Source organism: Mauremys reevesii, linkage group 11, assembly GCF_016161935.1.
Source record: "Mauremys reevesii isolate NIE-2019 linkage group 11, ASM1616193v1, whole genome shotgun sequence".
Classification (NCBI taxonomy): domain Eukaryota; kingdom Metazoa; phylum Chordata; order Testudines; family Geoemydidae; genus Mauremys; species Mauremys reevesii.
The window spans coordinates 64,512,329-64,530,542 of NC_052633.1; the positions used below are offsets into that span (position 1 = coordinate 64,512,329).

The 18,214-nt window shown below is 42.5% G+C and overlaps 1 protein-coding gene and 1 long non-coding RNA gene across 2 annotated transcripts in view; one reads left to right on the forward strand and one right to left on the reverse strand.

Annotated features, from left to right (window-relative positions):
* LOC120375044 (TGF-beta receptor type-2-like) overlaps positions 1 to 18,214 on the reverse strand; it is a 58,668-nt gene that overhangs the window by 34,971 nt on the left and 5,483 nt on the right. The window lies entirely within an intron of this gene.
* Positions 13,795 to 16,158, forward strand: LOC120375045. The gene is made up of 3 exons (XR_005586410.1): positions 13,795 to 13,847; positions 14,946 to 15,144; positions 16,094 to 16,158. It is a non-coding gene; the product is annotated as an uncharacterized LOC120375045 (long non-coding RNA).

An 18,214-nucleotide genomic window follows, 5' to 3' on the forward strand; every position in this document is an offset into this window, starting at 1 on the left:
CAAATGCCTGTGCCTCACATAGATACTTTTAGGCTCCATATATACACATGGGTCTCAAGGAGAGGACAGACCAAATTATTTGAGCCAGAGAGATTCAGTAGCAAATTTTCCAAGATACCCCATGATGCACAAAGCACATCTCCTATTAGAATCTCAGTGTTGCTGGAACAATTTTTATCGTGGGGGTGCTGAGAGCCACTGAATCAAACTGTAAACCATGTATATAATGGAAACCACTTCAAGCCAGGGGGTGCAGCTGCCCCTCCCCCCGCACCCTTGGTTTCAGCACCTATGGTGTTGCTTACACTTTATTTGGTTCATACAACTGAATCCTGCCCTCACGTTGCCCTATACACTAAACTACTGCACTTGTGAAGACTGGAGTGAGTCCATAATGTATCCTGGTGAATAAAAAAGGGTCAATTTTGATTGCATTAGACATGGTGCTTCCTGAGGCCAAATCAGACGTGCAGTATGTCCTTTGTGGACTAGCAGGACCTTTTTCAAAGGTAGGATCGTAACGGACTTATTCTGTCATTTACCTTTTGTTCTTAAAAGTATCTTCTTTAAATTAGTGTGTTTTGTAAGTAATGCTTAGGCCGATTACAAAGTAAATGCTGATGTGCGTGGGCTATACCAGGAAAGGTCTCAAAACTGCTGTAAAATCAGAATAATGGAGATCCGTAGAATAATCTCTCTCCTGTCTGGCTGTCTAATCTATTGTATTTCTAATCACTAATGTCGAAGTGCCATTGTAATTACTGGGCTTTGCATGCGGCATTTGCCTCATGACAGTTTATCATGATATGATGAAGTTTTATACAGTAGCATATGGGTGCAATGTCACAGAACAAACATCATACCACGTGTGCGATTTCTGAAGTCAGTACCAGCACAGTCAATGGTATCATTCTAGCTAACAGAAAGCAGGAGTGAGCCCAGAATGATATGCAAGGATTATCTTATGTTTTGCTTCAGTTTCTTTGGCTCATGCAGTTGTTCTCCAGCTCTTGAAATCACAGGAGCATAGAAATTAAAGATAGATTAGATAATACATCTTTTCTATTTGTCTATGATATTCTTTAATGTGCTCCTCAACATAATATCAAGTTGCTGTTACTGCATGTCATCTAGCCGATCCCCAGTGCACCATTCCTGCATTACATCCTACTATTTTTTAGTGCTTTGCCCAGTCTGGTGTTAAGTGTCCCAAGCAATGGAGTTTCCACTTCTTCCTTTGGCAGATTATTCCATTGTTAGGAATTCTTTTCCTGACATTAAGTCTAAATTTTTCTATTCTGAATTTCATCCCATTGCTTCTAGTCATGTCCCCTTGTACCACCCAGAATCCAATAGAACCTCAGAGTTATGAACAGACCAGTCAACCACACACCTCATTTGGAACTGAAGTACACAATCAGGCAGCAGCAGAGACCGAACCCCCTCCAGCAAATACAGTACTGTGTTAAATGTACGCTACTAAAAAATAAAGGGAAAGTTTCAAAAAAAGAATTGACAAGGTAAGCAAACTGTTTCTGTGCTTGTTTCATTTAAATTAAGATGGTTAAAGGCAGCATTTTTCTTCTGCATAGTAAAGTTACAAAGCTGTATTAAGTCAATGTTCAGTAGTAAACTTTTGAAAGAACAACCATAAAGTTTTGTTCAGCGTTACGGACATTTCGGAGTTACGAACAACCTCCATTCTCTGAGGTTCTTCTGTAGTTATTCCCTCTCCTTGGAACATGTGCAGGCAATTATCATATCCCTCCTCCCTTAGTTGTCATATAGCCAGCTATCCATATTTAAAAGCCTGATCCTGGAAAATTCTTGATCACATAAATAGTCCTTTTGATTCTTGCGTGAGAAAGGGCTGCAGGATACACAATGCTAAGTTTTTTCAGTCTTTCCATTTAAGCCAATCCCACCAGCCCCCTTAATCACAGATGTTGATCTTTTTCTGAACTCCCACAAGTTTGTCTCCATCTTCCTGGTAATAAGGTGCCCCGTACTAAATATAGAATTCCTGGGGGCAGTCTCACCAGAGTGCCGCTGCATTAGATGACAGGTTTGTTGCAGCACAGTGGTACTGATCATTATTTTCCATATTGTGCGCCCTCCTTTTCGTTTGAAAACAACAACAGTGCTGACTGACTCATCGAGCCTACAGCCTCTGAGTCATTTTTTTATTTCTGGATTCCACCGTTGCACCCTTTGCGGTGCAATGAATAGCACATACACACACATACAACGTGCACAAGGAGTTCACATTTTTCCAGTAATAATGAAGCAATTTCCATACCATTAAAGAGAAATGATTGTACTTTGCGCGCTCTGGCTTTTATTTTCCATCATATAAACTCTGCACATGAAATAAGGATGGTTGTAAACTAAAACTGTTGTTGTTTTCACTAGCTTGACTGCAAGCCAGCATTAGGAGTCATTTAGACAGTCAGCTTGAACTTTGAAAGTATAGGAACTGACCATTTCACCCCCCTGCATTTTCTCTCTGCCTGGTTTGTAGCAGGAATCATGGCAGATGGGCACTTCCTGAGCAGGTGGGATCCATAGATTCTAGGGCTGGAAGGGACCTCGAGAGGTCGAGTCCAGTCCCCTGCCCTCATGGCAGGACCAAATACTGTCCAGACCATCCTGGATAGACATTTATCTAACCTACTTTTAAATATCTCCACAGATGGAGGTTCCACAACCTCCCTAGGCCATTTATTCCAGTGTTTAACCACCCGGCAGTTAGGAACAGTTAGTGAGTCGTGATACCTGTGTGAGGAAGTCCCAAGTGGTCACACCGAACCACCAGGGGCCATTGGTGGAAGAGGTGTAATGGGGAGCAGAAGAGGCAGGCAGGTGAGTGTGGGGAGCCCCCGGAGTGAGTGCTGAGAAGTAGGTAGGAAGCAGGGGCTGCTGAACAGGCAGTCAAGGGAGAGGAAGCAACCCCCCTTCCCCAGGCAGGTGCTCAGTAGCAGAAGGGAGAGGTGCATGGGTCTGGATGGTGGCTGCCCAGTCCTCGGATGAGAGGGCTTGCCTATTGTATGACAGGGGAGAGGGGCTACGTGGTGGCAGGCTGGGGGGGAGGAAAGGGAGGTGGCCCTGGGAGGGCTAGGCGGAGATATGACCCAACACCTGCCAGCCATTAAGCGCAGACTGTGCATTGCAGCCCTTTGATCAGACAGCTGGTTCTTAAGTTGATGTCCGACAGAACTCAGCGTGTTGGCTACAGATCAGACTGTGCACAGGTGGCTGGGACTGAAGAGCTAAAGGTGACTGCATGCTGTATGCTCTCTAATGGATAGAGCCGTCTTCGTAGTACTGTCCCCAGCTCTTCTTGTCCTGCTGTGATTTCCTGCAGCGAGGCCCTTAGCTAACTGCCGTGCATTGGGAATAACCCAAACGAAACCAACACAACCAGGAGTTGGTTTGCTGATTCAGAGGCTGATTCTGGTCCCTGTTGCAGTGGTACCTAAGGGCCATATGGGTGCTGCAAGGGGTTGAGGGAGAACTCCTTCAGAGCAGGAGAAAAGTAGGGCCAATGTAATCAACATTGTATTGCCCCTCTCCCCCCAGGGGGTGTAGTGCTGGGAGGGTGCGTGCCCATGGTGCTGAGCATTCTGGGGGATTCCAGGCGCCTGTGCAGCCCATAGGCAGCTCTGGGGAGGCTACCACAAGTTAGAGCAGCCTCTGGGCTGCCATTTTGCCCACACAGCAGCCCAGAATCCAGACCCAAAGCTCCTGCTGTTCCCTCTGTCCTAGGGCTGCCCCTTCTGTATTGCGCGCTCCACCCTTTATGGGATCCTTGAACACAACTTTCTCAGCTTTATGTATAATAGGTACACACAAGGCATAATACACGACTCCAGCCAAATTCTTCCTGCACAGGAGTTTGGGGTCATGCAAACCTTGGGGGGTTGGGGGAGGGGTTAAACAGGAGCAGCGTGCACAAGGTTCTGCTCAGCTTGGTAACCACCTCTAGTCCCCCTTGTGTGTCGCAGCACTTCCAGCATCCTCCCCACTAGGCAATGCTACTAGAGAAGCACGGTTGGGCCATACGGCCAGATCTGTAAAGGCATGTGGGCACCTAAAGATGCAGCTATTCATCTCCCATTGGGGAGTCAGATGTCCAGGCTCCTGTGAAAATCCCCCTAGGTGCATCTTTAGGCACCTAATTACCTTTAAAAATCAGGCCCACTGCCTGCGCCTTGAGCTGAGTGACTAATGCACGGCAAATAATTTTAATTTTCAGATGTTGCCTCTGCTGTGCACAGAAGGCTAGACTGATTTGCTAGGAAGGGGAAGTACAACCCGGGTCATCCCAGGAGCAGCGAATGAATTGTTACAATCCCTTCCCTGCTCCCTACGCTTAGTCCGGGGGAGGAGAGGAGTCAACTATTTTATATGGGGCAGCCCACAGCCAGGGCTCCTCTCATGCCGCACCCACTTGCTTACAGGGACTATTGGGTTGTAGCTGGAGTCTCAGTCTGAGCAGGGGAATAGAGAGGAGGGTGCCTTTGCTCCCCTGTGTGGCTGAGACAGGGCTGTGACAATCTACCCAAAATGTATGATGCAATTGCAAACTGATCATTCTTAATGTATTCATTGTACAGGATTAAACACATTTTTTTCCCATAGTGCGACTAGTTCACAAGCAATTGATGGCAAATGCACTTTGGCATTTGTGGTTTGTTGGCTAGTGACCTAAATCCTGGTACTGGTTCTCTTCCCTGCTTGGATGATTTGTTTTATTAATATTTCTTTTGGATTTATCCAATGCTTAACATGCTGTAACGAGCTTCCCACCCCAGGGTGCATTTTGAAGTTTGAATATTAGAATCAAATATATAATTTATTTGCTTTGGCTGAATATTCAAGTTTGAATTCATTTTCTGTGACCATTCGTGTTAGCAAAACTGTGCTGATCAAATGTTTGTGGAGAGCAAATGCAGAAGGGTCATGAACGGGCTGAACTGAAATCCTTTTGCAGATTCAAAAGAATAATTACAGGATGCTTTCCCCTCTTGCTCCTCAGTCAGGCTCCAATTACTCCCCTTAGGAATAAAGTTATGGAAGGATTGGGCAAGAAATTATAAGGTAATACTCTCCATTTATTCTTTTGGTTTAGATGATTAAAGTCCTAACATTTATTGGAATGAAGCAATCTTTCCCCTTTGTATGGATCTTTTCCCATTTCATTAAAATGTGGGTACCTCTGATACACTGATTTATGATTTCTGTTTTACTTAAAGAATTTTTTTGAAAAAGTAACAATTAGCGGGCAAAGGAAGACATATAAAAAGAAAAATAATAACCTATGTACTTGAGATGTTGAAGTTAAGGAGGACCTGATAAAGTCCATTGAAATCAGTGGAAAGACACCTATTAAATTCAGTGGGCGTTGGATCAGACCCAGAAAGGATATGAATGCAAGCAACAAGAGGTATAGAATTTACATACATTTTGAGGGCACCAGTCAACCTAAATCAATGTAACCTCAACCTCAGGCTGTTTCAGGAGTGATGTTTCTTCAGCATCGAATGACAGGAGTATGGCAAACCCCACAGGAATCTCCATTAGATGTTTAAGCAAATTTTACTGTAGCCACTTACATTTCAGTTTCAAACAGAGCTGATTGAAATCTTTTTACTACAAAGATAGGCCCATTGGAAAATGCTGATTTTTAAAACGTTGCTAGAAATTATTCACTGAAATGTCTGCAAGGATTTTGTTTGTTTTCAGGACCTGGATAATCAAAGCACTCCAACCTTTTGTTCTGTTACGAGTTGGTACCATTGTTTCTCAACTCAATAAGGCTCAGATTCAGCAAATCTCTTAAGCACTGGCTTAACTTTATGCATGTACTTAATTCCATCCCTATTTGGCAAACAACTAAGTCAAGTCATTAAAATTAAGCACATGCTTGAGTGCTTTGCTGAATCGGGGCCTTATGATGTCAAGAAATAATACAATTTATTATAACAGAACATTCTGTTACAGTGATGTAATTTTAAAATGATTGCCCATGGCTCCCTATGGGTGATTCCTGTGCCAGACTGAGTTAATTTGACTAGTCCTAAATAATAAAAGTCACCATCTAGGGGAAGAAACAATTTAATCAGGGCATCTGATAGGGTCCTACTGCAGTATATAGGTCATGACAACAGAAGAGCAAGTGGGAATTGGCCCTGGGTGCATTCACAAATCAACACGAGTATTACAACAGGTTGGCACTCTGCCTGTAACATGTCAAATGAACAAGGTTGTTCTAAAACCAGGCCTGGGTGGTTATAACTCCTGATACACTGTTACACCCCTGAGGTTAGTAGGTACCACATTTTCAAAAGTGCTCAGCACCCAGTAAATCCCATTGAAAATCTGGCCATACTTGGGTTGTATGTCAGCACAGTGGTAGAAACTGCAGTAATACTTCAAGTCACACAGGACATAAATACTAGATAACTGCTGTTTAATGACATGACAACTTAATATTGTTTTTTTAATACCATGTAACTGCATAGTGTGTACTGGCGCTTGCAGATTGCTGTGTAATTACGTGCGAAAGCAATTACCATGCAATGTAAACGGGTGTGGAGGAGAAAAGCAACTGTGGGTTTACCCTGTGATAATTGTTCCTAACCTGTTAAAAATGCAGCAGCTGTATGTTAATTACAGTACTATGAAATTCCAATGTGAATAGTTACTATGTAAACGATGGTATCCAAACTTTGTCCAAGTAGGGGGCCATATGGGCTGCTTGTCAGTTGCTAGAGGACCATGTCTAATTACCTAATTTAGTGAAAATGGAGCGGAATGCGTCTATCATCATCTTTAATATGGAGATACAACCCATGGGGCCCAGAAGCAATGGGCCATCTCATTGTGTGTGTGGACTTCAGTTTATTAACATGTGCTCCCCCAGAGTCATGTGTAGACTCTTTATAATAATGTCATACCAATGTCCAAAAGCTAAGAACAACCTTGAGCCCCTCCAACCTAAAACCCTCCAATTACTCCCCCTCTAGACACTCTCACCCCATTTGCCTCCCCTTCAGATCCACCTGGAAAAGCGAGAGAGGACAGAAGGTGTCACTTGAAGGTTCCTGAGGTGACCAGGACCTAGAGCTGGTTGAATAATGACAACATACTCATGAAATAATTCTACCAGCTCTCCAAGAACCCCTCCATTTACGACTTTACAGACTAAAGCCAACACCTCAGAATATACCATGTCATGACTAGAAAGAAGAAACTGCAGCCCCATGAAGAGCACATGGCAATAATCCTATCTCCAAGTGGCTAAATCATGGGTCATTGAGGTGAGGACCCCATATGAAAGAAAAAATTACAATCTACTGGCTGGTACTAATGCTGTGAAGTGCTTTTGTCTAGGTGTCTAGACGCTGCTGAAGATGGTCATGGCACTAGCATGGCACTGGAGAGACCTGGATTCAATTTTCTGCTCTGCCACAGACTTCCTGTGTGATCTCAGGCAAGTCACTTAATCTCTCTGGGCCTCAGTTCTTCTTCTGCAATATGGGGATACTAGCACTTCCCTACACTGCAGAGGTGTTGTGAGGATAAATATATGAATGAGTCTGTGGCATTCAGATGCTACAATGATAAATATAGGTTGCAAACCTGAGTGGCAAAAGGAGGGAACTAGCACCAGCTCCGCCTTTTTCTGCTTGTTTCTTCCGGGCTCCTGACAAAAGGTCAGATGGGATGATTTTGTCTCAGCCAGCTCACCGTCGTTCAAACCCCATTCCCAGTAAGACACTGACCAGGGAGCTGCAGGCTTTGTAGGCCACCTCCTGCCCGTATTAATGGTGAAAGTAGCAATAGGCCAAATAGCAGAACAAAGGGAGCTGTATTTGGCCCTCAGGCTGCTATGCCTTGACCACCTTGATCTTAGGGAAAATATTTCTATATTTTTTTGCCCAGGAACTGAGCATTGTGTGTATTTTCCTTGCTCTGCAGGAGCAGATGGAAGTAGGAGAACAAAAAGGGCAATAAAAAAAGAAAACCCTAAAGATATCCTCAGAATAGGTAAACATAACAGAAACATTATCTGGGTCACATTTGGGCAACAGAGTTTGCTCTGTTTCAAGTGCAAATGGTTTACTGATGATTTAGATGAACTTCCTGGGGAGTGTTTGAAAATTCCTGGCACATGTTCTATTTACCATCTGTTAGGAGGACTTTGATGAGCCAGCAAAGACATGTTGGAATGGAGTAGCTGTTATAACAGAGTATTGTGATCCACTAACTTAAGTATCTTTTAATCTTTTTGATTATTTATTTACAGTGATGTAAATAAATGTACTTTTATCAGAAAGTTCCAACACTGACTATTCTTTCATATCTAATAAAACTCTTCTATGTTTCTACCCAAACTTGGAAATAACAGTCTCAACAAGCTGAAAAATATAGAAATTTCCTTCCTAAAGATCTTCTTATGAGGTGTTAGAACAGTCGTAATTTATTTGCATTGGTATTAGTACTTCATCTTAACATTCCTACCCGGCCCATGTGCCCACACCTGGAAAGAAAGCTGCTGGAATTTTTTTCATAATTTCAAATTTTTGGACAAGAAATGTTACCATTTTTGCAAAAAAATTTCCTCTTTTTCAACCAACTAAAAGAATTGGTCAATAAAATGTTTACCAGCTTTATTTGTAAATATTATAGCCTACAAGATACCAAATACTTTATCCTGTTGTACCAGATAAAAACATTGTTAAACTGAAGTTAAAGTTGAGAATACATATCCATAACATAGAGCTTTTAAAAAAAACACCTTTATAAGGGCACTGAATTATTAAAACCAACCATTAAAATTTTTTAAATATTATTATTATTAAATTTAACCATGCTCCAAACCCCCTGAAAAAAACAAACCAATCAAGCCTAAACCAGGAAACTGAAAGTAAAAGTTGAACTTAAAAGAAACCCAAACATTTGAATACGTAGGTATATGGCCAACTGATCAACACTGCGCCTCAAAAGGAATCTACTAACACTTCCCTACTTTACCAAGATGTTGTGAGGCTTAATTAATTAATATTTGTAAAACACTTTGAGATCCTCACATGGAAGGCACTATAAAACTGCAAAGTATTATTAAAAAAAATATTAGTTACAATTTATATATGTATACACAGGATTAAATTATGATCAAGTTTCTTTCAATAGGTGTTCATTGCCTTTTATGATGTGTCCTGGAAAATAATTAAATCTGATTTACTTAGACATAATGTACATATTTTTGCTAACAAATTAATAATATAAATGATATATAAGTAAAACAGTGAAACATAGTTTCACTTTGGAAATTGGTGTGAAAAATTCTTATGTCTAAATAGTGTCAGAGTATCATAAATTTTAATGTGGAATATTCTTAACTGTCAATGTACAGTGATACTGAGCAGGTCATCCATATTTTCCATTTTTTTGCAAGAAACACAAATGACCAATTAAATCAATTGATAGTTGATAAGTGAGAATAGTTTCCTCTTCCAGGTACATCGAATGATAGTTTTTGTAGCCACTTCTTTTTTCTTTCTATCTTATTTTTGCTCTAGATAAACCACACTTGAAATAAAGTCCACTAACCTGGACTTTAGTTGCTGAAGTCAGTGGATATGAGCGTACTCAGTAACAGGCCTTACATTTGTAAATTCCTAAGTATATTGGTGGAAATTTTCAAAAGTGTTTAGTGATTTTCAGTTGTTGAACTGGAGACACCTTAAAGGGGTTTCATTTTCAGAAAGTGCAAGGCACCCATACGCTAAAAATAAGGCCCTTGCAGGGAGTCTCAAGTTGGGGCACCCAAAAATTGAAGCATCAAAGTCACTTTTTAAAACTGTCCCTTGGTTTACGCACATTCCTTGATTCAAATACTTTCCTGATTGTGACCAATTGGGCAAATCTGTGAAAAATGTCAATTAGCCAGGGCCAGCTCCAGGCACCAGAGAAGGAAGCAGATGCTTGGGGCGGCCAATGGAAAGGGGCGGCACATCTGGGTCTTTGGCGGCAATTCAGCAGCAGGTCCGTCACTCCCCATCTTCCTCTTTGAGCTGCCGCCGAAGTGCCGCCAAAGAGGAAGAGAGAGAGCGAATGACCCGCCACTGAATTGCCGCTGAAGAATGAAGCAGCATGATTGAGCTGCTGCCGAAGTGCCGCTGATCGGCTTTATCTTTTTTTTTTCTTCTTCACCGCTTGGTGTGGCAAAAGCTGGAGCCCGCCCTGCAATTAGTAATGACAATCCCATGTTGGTGTGGATTACTCTCATATGCCGTGTGGAAGAATGCACAACAAAAAGAATTTTAGCTGACTGCAGCCCAGAAAGAAAGAAACATCTCTGCACAAATAAGACTATTTCTTATGAGAAAACTCCTCAAAAAGTGCCTGCAAGTCCTCGGCACACAAAACTAGCCACTGAATTTATGGGAGTATTATGTGTGTGCAAAGCCTGGTCCCTAAGCATAGCCTGAACACATGGGCTATGGACAAAGGAATTGACGTGGGTGAGCAGCCTGGGATGTGGGGATGGAATTGCGCTTCCAGTATGGAAGCAGGTCCCAGAACATCCTCACAGACAAACCATGGCGATTAATGATTCCCACCAACTATGCAGCTGATATATGTGGTGTTTGGGTAAGGGGGATGGAACCCAGGTGGATTCCCTTTCAGGGAATTCCTGTGCCATAAATGTGGCACAAGAGTAACATAGGTGGCTCTGTGCTGGCCTGGGATGGGAGTACCCACCCCACACAAGGCCCAAACAGGTAAAACAGGCCAATTAAGCTATAGGCTACACCTGGCGGAAAGCCAGGGACTGCTAAGGCCTAATGACTGATAAAGCCTGCTGAGTTTGAGCTGGGATAAGCTTATAAAGAGAGGAAGTTGGTATAGGAGAAGGGCTGCAGGGAGGAACTCTGCAGTCACTCTCTAGAGAAGAGGGGATTTGGCTAAAGGCAAGGAGAAGTTCTAAGGGGGTCATCCACCAGGTGGACAAGGATGGCCTTTGGACTTTAAGAAAGCCTTTGACAAAGTCCCTCACCAAAGGCTTTTAAGCAATGTAAGTAGACATGGGCTAAGAGGGAAGGTCCTCCCATAGATAAGTAATCATTAAAAGATAGGAAATAAAGGGTAGGAATAAACAGTTTTCACAGTGGAGAGAGGTAAATAGCAGGGTCACCCAAGGATCTGTACTGTTGGGACCTATCCTGTGCAAGTATTCATAATTTATCTGGAAAAAGGGGTAAACAGTGAGGTGGCAAAGTTTGCAGACAATACAATATTACTCAAGATAGTTAAGGCCAAAGCAGACTGTGAAGAGTTACAAAGGGATCTCACAAAACTGGTGACGGCAATGTTGAAATTCATTTGTTAAGTGAAAAGTAATGCACATTGGAAAACATAATCCTAACTACACATATAAAATGACAGGGTCTAAATTCCTGTTACCACTTAAGAAAGAGATCTTGGAGTCATAGTGGCTAGTTCTCTGAAAACATTTGCTCAATGTGCAGTAGTGGTCAAAAAGCTAGCAGCATGTTAGGAACCATTAGAAAAGGACTCGATAATTTCCTATCATAATGCCTCTATATAACTGCATGGTATGCGCACACTTTGAATACGTGTCCAGTTCTGGTTGCCCCATCTCAAAAAAGATATATTAGAAATGGGGAAAAAGTACAGAGAAGGCCAAGAAAAATTATTAGGGCTATGGAACAGGTCCATATGAGGAGAGATTAAAAAAACTGGGAAAGTTCAGCTTGGAAAAGAGATGACTAAGGGGGGATATGATAGAGGTCTATAAAATTATGAATGGTGTGGAGAAAATGAATAGGGAAGTTCTATTTACCCTTTGACATAACACACAAACTAGGGGTCACCCAATGAAATTAATAGGCAGCAGGTTTAATACAAACAAAAGGAAGGATTTCTTCACACAGCGCACAGTCAACATGTGAAACTGGTTGCAGGGAATGTTGTGAAGGCCAAAACTATCTCTGGGTTCCAAAAAGAATTAGATAAGCTCATGGAGCATAGGTCCATCAGTGACTACTAGCCAAGATGGTCAGGGGTGCAACTTCATGCTCTCGATGTTACTAAACCTTTGATTGCTAGAATCTAGGACTGGATGACAGGGGCTGGATCACTCAAAAATTGCCCTGTTATGTTCATTCCCTCTGAAGCATCTGGCCCCAGCTACTGTCAGAAGACAGGATACTGGGCTAGATGGACCATTGGTCTGACCCAGTATGGCCGTTCTTATGTTCTTAAGCCCAGGGATCCTGCCTTGGAATACAGACTCTGGGAAGAACCCAAGAGAGGGTGAAGTAGCCACAGGGAGTAGAGGAAGCTCCAGTGGTAACCCAGTGGGGAATCCAGAAGATAGGGAAGAAAGGTAGGAAAGCGCCCAGGGAAAGAGTAAGAAGGTCAGAGATTGAGCAGACTGTGGTTGCTGGGCGTAGAGTTCCTGGGCTGGCACCTGGAATAGCAGGCGGGCTTGGGTTCCCCTACTAGCCATAGGGAAGTGGCACAGTCTTGATTGGGAAGACTGTCTGGAATAGCACCCGGACAGTGGGTCCAGTGAGACTGTTATCCTGGAAGGGGAAAACTATATAGTGACCTGGCCGGAGAGCCAGGCCATGAAGACAAAGGGCCAAGTGACAGAGAAGAAGCACTGCGACTCCTAGAAAAGGGCTATGACGCGAGTGAGAGACGGACGTGAGCATCAGCCTGAGCAGAGCTAATCCCAGGACACAGCCATAAGGGGGCGCCCCAGCAGTGAGTAGAATCCCCATGACATACCCTGTCTTGCAGCCCCTGGTGTAGGTGCATGGCAGAAGTAGGTGCATGGCAAAGATAAGAAGGGGCATATTGGGAGGGGTGTGGCCAGAGAACTCCACATTCTGGCTATTCTGGACTACGTGATTGCTACATGTGGAACTGTGAGCAGCGGTCACCTCAGCCACCATAAAAGCCCTGAACTGGGGACAGAAAGGTGGCACATAGCCACTGCTGTGTCTCCCCCCCCCCTCCAGGCTATGTCATTCAGAGGTGCTGCTCATAATCTGGTCCCTGTTCTGCAACAGTTATTTGTTTTAGCAACCCAGCTCCTGCTCAGCGAGTTATCCCTGAAACATGCTCCAGTGGGTATATCACTAAACAAGAGTTTTGTTCAACAAATTCTTTCCAAGCTGAGGCCTTCTGTGCCATGGGGGATAGTGCTGATGAGGATATATGGAACAGGACCTCTCACTCCTCCACTGATGGTGTTTTACAAACAAGCAAGCACAGAACAAATATACAAAACTGGATTGAACGTGCGTTGGAGGGAATGCAACCCGAAAGTTACCTTCCTGCACATATGGTGGGAATGTCCTAGAGTATTTTCCAGCAATTCTGGAAAGATGCCTGTTGACAAATTAAAGACATAACAAGAACTGAATTCCCACAGGATCCATTGCTCTTGCTTCTGTGGATGGGTCTATTCCATGGATCTATGATTTGGAAAGAACTGAATTAATCACCCATGTATTGGTAGTATCTGGATGTATTATCACTTCCTATTGTAAGACGAAGGACCCTGTTATCTCTCATGGAATGGTTTGACTAAATTTGGGACATTTGAAACATGAGAAAAATGACTTAGTCAAAAGGACAATTGAATCAGTGTCTTCTAACTTGGGATGCTGGCTTTTAAATTCTCTTAGTGTAAAATAACCAGCAGGCAAAAACATAAACAAATCTTTATTTTCGTGTCCTGATTTCTTGCAGATTGCTGACTGGTTCGGACACAGGGATTTGCTCTGCATGTGCAAATGCAGGTGCGTTTTTATTTTATTAAAATGATTAAAAAAAAAACAGAAGTTTTTTTAAGCGATATCTATGTAGAATGTTGCCCTTTGCACATTATTATTATTATTTTATTATTATTAGTTTTATAGAGCCCAGAGGTATCGTAGGCACTTTGATGAAACTTGAATCGTGTGTGGTTTTTTTTAAAGAATGTACAGTCTTAAGGTCCTGGTACTGCAAGCATTTCTTCACATGAATAACATTGTCCGTGTTCGTAATCCCATGCACATACAAAGCTGCAGGACTGAAGCTTACGTGCTGCAACTGACTGACAAGTGAGGATATAAAGAGCACTAGGAAGGGGAGGAAATGGGTTACAGATATATGATAAACAGCCAAGGTATACATTCATTTTGGTGGTACAATCTCTTTAAAGCGAGCACACACATTTTCCACCCTGAATGCAAAATACAGAGTAAAGCTACCTGGTTTGTGAAATACTGGCCGAAATGACAAAAGCACTGTCAAAATCTCAGTAACCTTTCTGTCCCAGGTATTGTGCATTATTGCTCTTAAAACCATCCCGTTTGTTATGTGCAAGTACACACCAGTAGCTGTAGAGAGTTTAATGAGATGACTCCAAACTAGAACCTCTTATCCACCCTCACCCGCAACTCAAATATTACTGGTTTGGATAAAACAAGACCTGGCGAAAGTGAAGCAGAGACTTTGGAGATGTCACTTTGTCTCTCTGTACCTTAGTTCCCCATTTGTAATAGCACTTCCCTACCTCAAGGGGTGTTGTGAGGATAAATACATTGCCGATTGTGAGTTGGTTACTACCATGATGGGGGCCATATAAGTGCCTAGGAAAGAGAGAGAGAGAATAGTTTGACGGTGGAGCAGATGGCTGCTTTGTCACTTACAGCCTCAGGTCTGGTCTCCATGAACTCTCAGGGACTGCCAGAAGGTATTGCTGTCAGAATCTGGCAGAGGGGTGAGGATTGACGCATCCTCGAGGGAGGCTGGTGGCCCTGCATGAGACTGTGCAAAGACAGGTAGAAGTTCTTTTCACTTCCCTGCACCAAGGGGAAAAGACCTAACCAAACCCATGATCTGTTTCTCAGGACAAGATCCTGAAGGAAGGTTGATACAAGCCTTCAGTGGACAGCCAAGAGGGGGAGAGTGGGACGAAGACTGGCTGATGGAGCTACTGTTGGTGGATTGCTTTTTGTGCACTCCAGAAGAAGGTGGAGTTTTTGTTTTGGCTGGAGCACTAAACTACCCCGAGAGAGGAAAACTGAGCCTCATCCTCCACAGTCAGAGGTAAGAGACTTTGCCACATTGCCCCAGGCACAAGAGGGCAAGTGAAATTCAATAAGATACAGACTCCTTTAGGCCCATGGAAAGTCCCAGCCCAAGTGTTTTAGCAGAGGTCTCATTGCAGCAGAGGTCTCTCTCGACAACATAGAGGGGAGTGGAAAAGTGAAGTGAAATGCAGCAGCTGCCAGAACTGGCACTGTAGCTAGGATCTTTAGTGCAGTCTGTTCTTATTAATAGGTGCAAATTGTGCACTGTGTAAAAAGATAAAAAGATGTTTAAATCTGATTATACACAATTCTGTCTTGTCAAGAATAACATTTCAATTAAGGTGCATTTTAAAACTGCCAGCATCCAGGTAGGCAATGACTGTCAGCTTGCTGTAAAATGGAAGATTGCAGTATACAGCTGGATAAATTAATTTCCCACAAGACAAGATGCAGTTGCTCCAGCATAAATCAGCTGTAGTTTAGCTTGTTAGGCATGTTCAGGGCTTATCACAGGGATGCTAAACACTACTGATGGCTGCAGTGCAATAACTGCATGCAGGGGTAAATCCTCTTGAGTGCAGTTGTTTGGAGCAGAGCCTGCAGTGGTGGATGCAAGACCTGTGAGTGCTCACATGTCTGATCTTCTGAAAGGCAAACAGCTATCAGCAGTTGACAGTATGAACTGATGTTGTCTATGCTAAGTAGAAGGACCATTTGAAGAACAGAAACATGTCTGTGATGGGGCTTTTGGATCCTTTCTGGAGACTGGTGAGGAAAGGGTTAATCCTCTCCTTCTGGACAGAGGCAGGCAGGATCAGGATTGTTTCCCCTGCATTCAGGGAAATGCAGAATAGCAAGGCTGAGCCAGTTATGACCCACTAGCCCAATCCTTCAAGGCCCTGAAGAGTTTATGGGGGATTTCAGCCCATAGTCTGGGTCCAACGATCTTCTCTTGGTGCACACAGATTTGATGATGCCATTGGCGGTTGACTGGTCTATTGTCCCTAATAAGTGCTGGTCTTTTCTAGAGGTAAGTTTTATTCTTTAAACTTATTTTTGTTTCTCTTGCATTTGGCACTGAACCTTTTGATGTAAACAGAGAAGCAAGCTGGTGTAGTTCACAGGCCGTTCCGAGTCATGGACACTGATGATTTCATCTCAGCCCCCATCAGGGTAGCTTGCTGAGCTATGCTTAATGTACTGTGGGTACTTCTTTTTTATGAAGATGTGGGATCTTGCACATCTAATAAAACATAACAGTCCACAGTGGGGTGCATTCATTTTATTCCAGATTACAATACAAATCCATAAAGGACCAGATTGAAAGCAAACGTGATGAAGATGAATCATTGCAAGGAGGGAGAAAAACATCTTCAGAGAAACAAACTAGACAACTGGTGGAGCTTCATGTAGCTTACAAAAACTATATCAATCAGGGTAGACAATAGACACTGGCATTACTTCAGAATACAGGAACACTTCAAGAGTCCCCTTTTTAAAAAAAAAAAAAATTAAGCCAGTGATTGCTTATTTCATAACCAGTGAATCTGAGGAGTAAATACATTATGGACTTTCTCTTTGATAAGGCACTGATAAAATTTACACGTGTTGTAACTAGAGTTATCTGAACGTTTTAAACAAAAGAATGACTTCTGTATTAAATGGAAATTTTGACAACAATTTTTCCCCCCAGTTTTGGTTGTCCAAAGTCTTAAAACTTTGGGGTTTTATTTTTATTTTTATGTAAACCTGAGAAATTCCATAAAAATTTTCGACAAAAATGAAAAACTTTATTTTTGTCAAACTTTTTCACAGAAAATAATAAAAACAATCGCTTTAGTTGTGACCATCCTGCTTCAAATCTAGATCCCTGTTCCACCTTCTGGTTGTGTTGCACTGCTCAGGCAGCATAAAATAGCTGGAAAAGCAGGGGAAATTTCTGAGTGGCATAAAGCTAACATAACCAGTAATATGCCACCTGCTCCCTGCCCTACAATTAGGGGTAATTCTGCAGGCATAAGGGATGGTGAGCAGAGCAAATTGCACTCCAGCAATCCTGGGCCTGTTGGAACAGCTCCAGGGAACCATTACTGTCAGAGTAATTTAGAGCAGCCCTGAGGCTGCTCTAAGTTATACCAAAGGCTGAAACAGTCTCTGTCTTGTCCCAGCACAAGTGGGAGAAGAACATAAAGAAGAGTTAGAACCACCTGCCCATGTCCCTATTTGTTCCTGAGCCAATCATAACCTGGTTGGACCCATGAATCTGGCCATGCATCTTCAAGATTGTGCTCAGCCTTCTGAAGTGTTGAATAGGTTCCTATTCCTTTTATTTGCTTACCTCAGAGCTGTTGTTAAAACCTAGCTCTCATTCAGCCTTTTCATAACATCTGTATTCGGTTTCCTTTACAAGGAGGCAGAAGCTGCCCAAAGAATCAACTATTTTTCTCCCCCACAGACACAAAGCTAACTATGGGCAGAAACCATTGATTGGTCCTTTAATCCATTATCAGATTGAAGGGGGAATCACTAAACGTTTTGATGGTGCTAATTTGCTCTTGGACATTTCTGGCTATTAATGTAATAGAAAAAAATAAAATAAAAGTCAAATCCTTGTAAGAGGAACACCTCCCGTTGCAAAACATGTAAACAAATTCACATGTGCCAAAAACAAAATAATATACTTCCTCCCACCCCACCCCCCGTCCCACATACCCCACAGCACAAGTATTTAAATGAGAAATGTGCACCAACTACCCACCTGGGTAGCCATGCCTCATAGAATCTCCTTTCAAACTATACCACCTTCTCTTTATTAGTAAAATGTGTGGGTGGGTTCTGTTTTGATCTCCCACCTTTAAAAAAAAATCCATGAATAACCATTTGAATCCCTCTTTTGCCTTCTTTTGTGCCTTAATATGCATAGAGTCTCTCCCCATCTACTCTTTTCAAAGTAGTGGTTGAAGTGGGCCAGTACAAATGGATACATTTAGAGGTCATGCTAAGGCAGGGAATACTATTACTACTAAATATATTAAGGTATTATAATGCTAATTCATAAATGTAGGTCTCAACCTGTTTTACAAAAT